This window comes from Canis aureus, chromosome 6, assembly GCF_053574225.1.
Source record: "Canis aureus isolate CA01 chromosome 6, VMU_Caureus_v.1.0, whole genome shotgun sequence".
In the NCBI taxonomy this organism is placed as follows: Eukaryota; Metazoa; Chordata; class Mammalia; order Carnivora; family Canidae; genus Canis; species Canis aureus.
In genome coordinates, this window is record NC_135616.1 from 70679973 (window position 1) to 70688959 (window position 8987).

Here is an 8987-nt window from a genome sequence, read left to right on the forward strand (position 1 = left end):
CACCTCTTTGGTCTCCAGCCCCACCTGCTCACCCATGGAGGCAGGCCACCAAATGTGGGCCTTTAATGTCCGATTGCTGAGCAGCCCCTGAAGCCCTGGATTCATATTAGCTGGAGAGAGGCTCAGCTGAGCCGGGCGACTAGAAAGTCAGGAATTCCAGAGGACAGGCAGCAAGTTTAGTATAAAGGTGTCAGGGATTATTGAGCACTTCCCTGTGCCAGCATTAGGCTGGGTGTGCTGTGTAGTACTAATAACAATAATAGTAATAGCTAACACACACTCATACCATCTGCCAATTACTATCCTAAGCATCTTACATGTGTTTGCTCATTTAATAACCATTAACCCCAAGTCATTGGAGTAGATAGTACTATTATCTCCATTTCACAGGCAAGGAAACTGAGGCACAGAGAAGTCAAGTAACTTCCCTAAGTTCCCATAGCCACCCAGGGGCCCATCTGGGCACGTACTTCATCGCTACTCCTAAAGCTTTTTGACTGACAGTGAAGTATGGCCTTGTATGCATGTGCACGTCTAATTCTCACGGGAACTCGTAATAGCTCGTAGGTTAGCGTGGGCCCATTTTATGGAGGAGAAAATTGAAGGCCAGAGAGGTGAAACATGTTCAGGTCACATAAGTCACAGGGGCTGGATTTTTGCCACCAGGCTTGTCTGGCTGTGTGGCACCTCAACACAGACAAGACCAGGTAAAAGGACTGGAGACCGCTCAGTGGCCTTGGGAAGGAAGCCCCTGGAGACCCCAGAGCACCACCGACTGCAGGTCGGGTGTGCTGGGAGTAGCATGAGGCACGGCAAAGGAGCCACACCTCTGACTGCCTGGTTCTTTGCTGGTTTCAGGGCATACCAGCGAGCTAGCTGGGTGGGCCGATTGAAGTCCCACAGTGGCGTGCCTTTTAGGAAGGAGAACCCAGCAGAGCCGAAAACTGGCTCGAAACGCAGCCACAACTCCAAGTGGAAAAATTTCAAAGCTGCTCTCACTCTCCACGCTCATGTTCTAAGCCATCTAACTTTTTTTTCTCTCCCCACTGAGTTTTTTCAGTCTCCTTTCAAACTGTGTCTGGCTCATGATCATTAAGATTCTAGAATCACAGAACTGGAGGGAACCTTAGTGGTGATCTGATGCCCCTTGTTAAGGCTATTTAAAGCAACCGTTGCTTCTCATTGTATGTCCAAACCATTTCTCCCTGAGGAAGAAGACTTGCCCCCTTGTTAAAGAGACTGAGGAACTGGCTAGTGGCAGAGTTATTTCAGGCGCTTGCCTGGAATTGGATAAAGGAGGCTGAAGGGACAGATGCCTCTGGAGACTTGGCTTTGCCTGTCAATTCCTACCACCGCCACCAGCGGCGGCCAGGTCCTCACTGGGGAAGGCCAAAGGGTCTAACCCACCTTTTCCAAATCAGAGGGAGGTCTGGGAAGGTCACCAGGAACACAGAAATGATAGACTCTATTACAAAATTCACAAATACATCATGGTAATACCATGAAATCGTATTAACGGATACCTGTGCACGGTTTTATGCGAACACTCAAACCAGAAACTATCAGTGCCTGCAGACTCCCAGACACCTGACCACCCGGGGAAAAGAAGTGAGACCTAGAGAACCTGCAGGCCTGGAAGGCAGTAGGGCTTATCAGCTGAGGGCAGGTGACACTGGTTTTGCAATCCCACTTTCCCCTTTCTGGCTGGGGGAACATAACCAGTGACACACCTTGGCATTGTAAGACTTTATTCTCACGTGCAGTCATCTGATTGGGAGGTTCCCACACTGAAGAGGAAATGAATGGTGACTATAAAATTGAGTTATACTTTACAGATTCTTATCATCATTGTTGCTATTACCAGCAGCAAGCACTAATTGATTACCCAGCACTTTTCAGAGAGAGTGAGGAGGAGGTTGGTTCAGTGGACTGGAGGCTTATGTTGAGCTCAGCAAAGCTGAGTCCCATCCACAGTGGGGCCACAGCTATGGCATTGTGAGGCCCTGGGCTCCCAGCGGGGAGATTTGGACTATGGCACATCAGAACACGGACTATCTTTTTTTTTTTTTTTTTTTTAGGATTTTATTTATTCATTCATGAGAGACACAGAGAGAAGCAGAGACATAAGCAGAGGGAGAAGCAGGCTTCCTGTGGTGAGTCCCTGATGCGGGACTTGATCCCAGGACCCAGAGATCACGACCAGAGCCAAAGGCAGACGCTCAACCACTGAACCACCCAGGTGCCCCAGGACACAGATGATCTTAATCACATGTCAGTTGTTTCTCAGCGGAAGCTAACAGCCAGCAGAGTGTCAGGCACTCTGATGATTTGTTTACACACCTTCTCCAATGAATCAGTATTATTATTCCCATTTTGCAGGTGAAGAAACTATAAGAGATTAGGTCATTCTGCCAAGGTTTCCCCTTTGTACTGTGATCTCCACGAGAGAAAGGATTGCCTTATTATTGCTGCCTCCCTCGGACCCGCAACAGTGCTAGGCATTAGGGGAGGTGTTCAGTAAAAAGTTTTTGAATGGGTGGATGAATAGGTAACAAATGGTGAAGCAGAGAAGACTATACTCTCTAGGAAAATGCTTTAGACTAACCAAAAGAACTACAATAATCCACAGCTCTTTTAACCTTCTCTTTCTCCATGTATTTACCCATTGATTGTTTTCAATGGGAAGTGTCTTACTACTCTGTGGGTGTACAAGGTTGGTGGCTAATTTTGGAACACTTGTGAATCCTGGGCCTGGAGTCATGACCAAGGCTGGTGAGTCATATTCCCCACACAGAGCACCCTACACACTGGCTGTCAGAATAAACCAGAAGTTGCCATCTCGTCCCCCGCTCTGCCTGTCTCATTTTACCTTCTTGAAATGACGAAGGATGTTCTGCAGAGGGTGGAGCCAGGGTAACAGTAGACTTCTGGATACTCTTGCTCTCTGGAAACCTGAAATTGTGCAGGCTCTGCTGGAAGCCTCACATTCTACTGGAAGAGTCTGTGTCCCCCCACCGCCCCACCCAGGAGATCAGTGTGAACCTGAAGTGGCCAAGGCGTCTTTACCGTAGGCAATGTGTGCAGGAGCCCCACTATGCCATCCAGGCAGGTGCACAACATAACCTGTCACTAGGAGACTGTTAGCCTCTGTAACAAAGGATTTTTCTCATCCCTTACTCAGAGAGTAGAGTCTAAAAATACAGGTGCCCCCAAGAGAGGAAATACATTGATTTAAAGTTACACAAAGTTGCAAAAAGCTGTTGGCAGAACTTCCTGGGACAGAAAGAGGACAGAAATCAGGGGAATCAAAACAGGGGCAGAAGAGGTTTAGCATCTACCGCAGATTGTTGGGTACTTAAAATACAACCTACTGACTCTCATTCACGATGTGGATTATTCGGGCTCCTTTGTGTGGCTGGGGTAGATGACTGAATCCTTGCTTCCAAGTCTCTCAAGGGGAGAAATACAAAGCCGGGGTGGGGGGTGGGGGAGAGAAAAGGTCTTTGGCTGGACTAGATCACTTGTGACCTGTGAACAATATGATCAAGTTCATAAGCGATGAGGCTAAAAGTTAAACCGAGATTTTCATTTTTCTCTTCAGATTTTAACTTTCATAACTCCACCCTCTCCTTTATTATAGAGAATGGAGGATAGATAGTATCTGGGTGTGTGAGGACACGCTGGCTGGATGAGCAGCCCCACGATACTCCCAACTGCCAATTCCTCTGACAACCGTGCCCCCATAGTTTCCCTCCTCCTAACCACTCGGGATAATGCAGGTGTAAGAACGGAGGGAGAAGCAGTGCTTTTAAAAATAGATCTGACTTAGTAGTCTTTAAATAACCGAGGATTGTGATATGAGAGAGGGCTCCTTTGGATTTCCATCTCTAGCAAGAACAGAGCTTGACAAAATGGCCTCCATCCACTTGAATGAAGGGACTTGGCCTGGCCGAGTAGGAAATTCTAAAAGGTCAGAGAGCTGCTAAACAGGACAATTTCCTTCTCTGCAGCAGTGTGGGTTTTTATTTGGCTGAGATGGTCACTGAAATTCAGCCTACCTTGACACAGAGGGATAGAGTAACTCGTTGGCATTCAAAGTGTGGTCCCCAGACAGAACCATCAGCTTCACCGGGGAGCCAGTCGAAGATGCAGACTCAGAGGTCCTGTCCTCGACCTGCTGAATAAGAATCTCCCCTTTCACAAAATTTCCAGGGGAAACACAGGTACCTAAGGGACAGAGAAGCCCTCTACTAAAAGCCCTTTGCAGATTCCTTCTGCTTGAAGATTTCATGGGCCAGCTCCAGTTGGGAAGCAGTGGGCCCCCCCATCCCAAGGGGGGCCTGGTTACTAAGGAAGTCTGAGGCATGCTGATGCTCCCCTCCCAAGCCACAGCGTTCCACTTGTCTGTTTCTAGAGGATGTGTTTCTCCACCTCAAGGCACTGCAGCTGCAGTCCCTCTGAACACACACCAGACTCAAGCTGGGTGGTCTCCTGGGGATCTGGTGCATGTTCAGAGGGATTGCAGCTGCAGTCCCCTTGGTGTGTTTCCCTCAGGCCATCAAAGACAGAGCAAGCAGTGAGGCAGGCAGTCCATGGGTTGTATAGATCCTAGCCCTCTTCCCTCCGTAGAACCGCCTATATTTCTCCCTGTTCATTCATCTTGGAGCTATAGACAGCAGGTAGCACCCAACATCTCCTTTGTTGTAGGATTATAAGGCAACTCATATATTTTTCCTAGAAGGATCTACGGAAGTCATTTTTGCATAAATTATTCATAAATGTCAATAAGAAAAAGAACACCCAAACCTCAGATGGGGAGCGAAGGGTCTCAAAATATGATGAACATCCTCCTGACTATGAGGATCTAGTTCATGAACACACACGAGGAGCATGTCTACACCAGGTGCTGATATCAACTACTAATTTGATCCATTTGGGCTGCTGCAACAAAATAATACAGATCGGGGGGGATACCTAACAGACATCTATCTTCTCACAGTTCTAGAGGCTAGGAAGTCCAAGACCAAGGTGCTGGCATATTCAGTTCTTGGTGAAGTCATTCTATAGATAGCTACTTCTTCACTATTCCTCCCATGGCCATTCCTTAGAGTGTGTATGTCAAGAAAGAGCTTTGGTGTCTTTTTTCTCTTCTTGTAAAGCCACCAATCCCATCATGGGGCCCCACCATCATGACCTCATCTAAATCTAATGACCTCTCAAAAGCCCCACCTCCAAATACCATCACGCTGGGGATTAGGACTTCAGCATATGAATTTGGTGGGGGGACACAGACATTCAGTCCATAACACCTACCAATGCAACAGTCTTCAGAGAACCTATTTTCAAATCTGCATTTTTTCCCTTGAATGATATGTTTTTGGTTAATACTAATATTTTTTAAGTATACTGAGACTATACTAATTAGAGAAATAAAAAATTAAAAGTTGTGCATCTTCCTAACAACTAGTAGAGTTACAGAAATGCTGTCCATCGGTCCCTAACATCTCTCCATTCCACTATTTCCAGTCAAAAATGAGCCATACTATTTTCAAGAAAGCAGTTGAGATCAGAGGTTCTAGAATTAGAATGATCTGGGTTCAAATGCGATTCTAGGGCTTCCTACCTATGACCTCTCCAAGCTTTGATTTCCTCATCTATAACATGGAGGGAATGATAATAACTTCTATCGTTATATATCATTCTATAGTCATGTGAAAATTAAATTAAATAATACATGCAATGCCCTGCTGCAGAGTAGATGCTAAATATAAAATGGCTATTACTATTTTGCTGCAGTTGCTAATATTAGACATGATACTAAGGTCTTTTTGCCTCATATGTGCTCTTTCTACCATTAGATTGAGATCTCTAAGAAGCAGGAATTAAGTTTCCCTCAATAAACTCCCTCTTACCTTCCTGAGTTTATAAAAGGTCTCCTGCTTCCTGTGTCTCATGGAGCAGCCGATATAGGGCTCTTCCCTTGGAGAGTCTAGGAATTAATGTGGCCACGTGTCTGACTACTGGCTGGAAGGACTCCTCCTGAATCCTGAGCTCCCCATAAAGCTTGCAGGACGAGGTAGGCTTTGTTTGCTAGGAGGCCAGGACATCTCCCCCACCTCACCAACCCCCATTGTTCCACCCTGGTGAGCACTGATCCTCATCCATACCTCTTTATCAGTACCTGCCGGCTTCCCCTTACATAACTCTTCATCCCTGAGCACATGTCATGCACTGGCTTCAAGATGATCTTTCCTTCATTTTAGCTTTCATTTCTGCCAGGATTCCCTGGGGCCAGCCATCTGAGCAGGCACCTTGGAACATACATTCCCATTAGTTCATGGAGGGTCACCTGTATATTACCAAAGTAGAAGCAGGAATCATTTCCACCCTTCCTGTGTGGTCCTAACCACACCCAGTGAGTGACATCAAAATCTGTTGTATAGCTTGGCCTTGGACCCTGCTCCTCCCTCAATCAATCACCCAATTATCTCTTTCAGGAAGCTTTCTGCCTTCTTCCCCAAGCCAAGGGCCCCTCCCTTGAATTTACCTCTATCATTACCCATTGCATTGGAATGATTTGTGTCCCTGTCTGCCTCTCCCATTAAACCAGGTTTCAGGAAGGCCAGGGCATGTGTATCCCCAGCGTTTAGCATTGTGTCTAATACATAGTAAGCATGCAATAAATGTTGAAGAAAGAAAGAAGGAGGAGGGGAGGAAAAGACAGAAAGCACAAAAGAAGAAGAAGGGAAGAAGAAGAAAGGATGATAGACATTGGAATAAGAAAATGGTACGAACAGGCTGGATTGAAATCTGTAGAATCCCCAGGGGCCCTGAGCAGGGAAGCTAAAACCCATCCTCCCCCATATTTAATCTTCCAACCTTTCCCTCCCTGTTAACACAAAAATAGAATGAGTTTATATACACTCATTAAAATAGTTGACTAAATAATCATGATGGTTCCTGGAGCCCTTGGCCATCAGCAAGCCCTGTAAAGGACTCTCTACTGACAGCAGGGCATAAAACCATCATCAAACACAAACACTTCACTTTTTCCTGGTCACAGACACACAGTCCACTCAAAGGTCAAGGTCAGCCACTTTTTGTGTACGTGAGCCCTCCACAGCTGACAAACATTTCCACGCACATCCCGGGGAGCGGGGGGAAGGACCAACAAGCCTTTAGGAATTCCTTGTTGGTCATAACTTTATAGATATCGCCACAAATGGAGAAAAGCAGGGGCCCAGAGAGGTAAACAGCAAAACAAAACAGCCAGCTAATCATAAAAAGTATCCACATATGTACACACACAGACACACTCAAGAAAGTTTAACTTTCCTAATACTGTTTTGCTCCTATTAATAATTAAATGGCCCTGTGTACCTTGAATAGAAGCCAACCGCTCAGCAAAGAGAGGTGACAGAGAAGCATATCGACACGATCAGCCCGGAATGAAGATTAGTCGTCCGCCAGGCAGATAATCTTGAGTTTCTCGCATTAATTTTCTATATCTTGTCTGCCTTTATCTATCTTAGAATTTTAGAGATGGATTAGAGGTGAGTTCTGGAGAAAGTTCGCTCCACAAACTTGGGAATATTCCAGTCATTGTGGTCATTGTTCTCTTCTCTACTGAAGAGAAGTAACAGTTTAACCCTGAAATCTGAACTAAACTTTGCTGGTTGTGTTTGGAGGACCATTCCACTTGGCTTGGGAGCGAATCCATGTGTCCTCTCCTTTCATCAGAGCATGACTTCCTAGTAACACCATGAGATCTCTCTGAACAAAGAATGGGCTTTGTCCACGATTCGCTTTGTGGGCAGGAATTTCATTACTGAGGGTAGAAATCACATAGGAGAGGAGCATTGGAAAAATGAATGTAGTTGTAGGAAAAGGTAAATTATTATAACCCTCTTGCACTGTTGGTGGGAATGTGAACTGGTGCAGCCACTCTGGAGAACTGTGTGGAGGTTCCTCAAAGAGTTAAAAATAGACCTGCCCTACCACCCAGTAATTGCACTGCTGGGGATTTACCCCAAAGATACAGATGCAGTGAAACGCTGGGACACCTGTACCCCAATGTTTATAGCAGTAATGTCCACAATAGCCAAACTGTGGAAGGAGCCTCGGTGTCCATCGAAAGATGAGTGGATAAAGATGTGGTCTATGTATGCAATGGAATATTCCTCAGCCATTAGAAATGACAAATACCCACCATTTGTTTCGACGTGGATGGAACTGGAGGGTATTATGCTGAGTGAAATAAGTCAATCGGAGAAGGACAAACATTATATGGTCTCATTCATTTGGGGAATATAAAAAATAGTGAAAGGGAATAAAGGGGAAAGGAGAGAAAATGAGTGAAAATATCAGTGAGGGTGACAAAACATGAGAGACACCTAACTCTAACTCTGGGAAATGAAAAAGTGGAAAGGGAGGTGGGTGGGGGGTTGGGGTGACTGGGTGGCGGGCAATGAGTGGGGCACTTGGTGGGATGAGCACTGGGTGTTATTCTATATGTTGGCAAATTGAATTCCAATGAAAAAAAATATATATAAAAGATAAATTATTATAGATTACTTTTTAAACACAGATTTTGTTAATTTATTCACGAGAGACACAGAGAAAGAGACAGAGACATAGGCAGAGGGAGAAGCGGGACTCGATCCCAGGACCCCAGTATCACAATCTGAGCCAAAGGCAAGATGCGCAACCACTGAGCCACCCAGGTGTCCCACTACAGATTACTTTTTAGAATACTGTCCACTGTTAGTCTAGTTCCTGGAAAGAGAGGAAGAGACCAAACTAGAGTTAGCAGGGTGTCTCTCGGGAGCCCACCCAGCTCTCAGGTGAGGAAGGCAGGAAAAGGAGAAAAGGAGCAGAAGAAGGAAGAAGGGACTCAAAGGAGAATGGGTGCTTCTAGGAGATCAGATTGTCCTCCCTCGGGCACCTTGCAGGCACGGATGCAGATGCCTACCTGGGCCAGCCTCTTA